This window comes from Malurus melanocephalus, unplaced genomic scaffold (genome assembly GCF_030028575.1).
Source record: "Malurus melanocephalus ecotype Western Australia unplaced genomic scaffold, MMel_1.1 scaffold_342, whole genome shotgun sequence".
Classification (NCBI taxonomy): Eukaryota; Metazoa; Chordata; class Aves; order Passeriformes; family Maluridae; genus Malurus; species Malurus melanocephalus.
Window position 1 is genome coordinate 682103 of NW_026623574.1, and position 971 is coordinate 683073.

Genomic DNA, 971 nt, shown 5'->3' on the forward strand with positions numbered 1-971 from the left:
AAGAACCAGCTTGCTTTTCTTTCCCTCAACAAATCTGAACATTTTCAATGTTTTATCTTTGTGTTTTTTTATAAGAAATCCTTTCCAGACCATGCTGTTAGATTTCTTTCAATGCATTTATGTTTTTTATAGCAGTATTGTACTTTTGACTGAACTCAGTAGCTCATGGGAGGTTTGTTTATTTATGAATAAATCAGAAGTGTTACTTCCCGTGTCTTATATATTTTTTTTTGTTTTGTTTTGTTAAGAGATTGGTATTTTGTTAAGAGATTGGTTATATTTATATATACTGCTTGAGAAAATCACCCATTATTCTGGGTTCTTATCACCTTCTTTTCCCAGATATGGGCTCTGCTGTAACTTGCTACAGCTCTCATTGGGTTTGTACATGAAGCTGTTACTCTCCATTTGAGCCAGCCACAGACAGCCTGGGAATGCTGAGAGAGTCCCTCAGCTGCAGTGACACAGGCTTTGTAACTCATTCCTTGCTCTTATGGGCCTCTCAAYCAGGTTTTTCAGACAAGCCCACTGTCCACAGCCTTTCTCTTTTGTGAGCGCTCCAAAAATCAAGACACAAGGTGAGTGAAACATGAATTGTTAGCTCAAGCTCTCTACAATGGTCTTTCAGAAGCCGCAGAGTTGCTGAGTGGAACTTCTCTTGAAAGTTCCTCTAAAACCTCAAACCTGTGACTACCAGTCATTGCTAGAGCAAAACTAAGAATAGTTTTTATTTTTCTTTTCCAATATTTTCCTTATGAAACTGAGGTATTTAGGGGTGACTTCATGACTTATAAATGGACAARCTGTCTCAAAGTATCTGAATTTGTGACCACATCATCTGTTGCTTACCTGCTCCCCTCCCAGGTGAGTCCTAACTATCCTAGACCAGCTGATAGAAAGAGGGTCTTTTTGTGCTGTTATGGGCAAATATGCATTGGAACAACAAAAATCTATCAAAGAGGTAAATATTG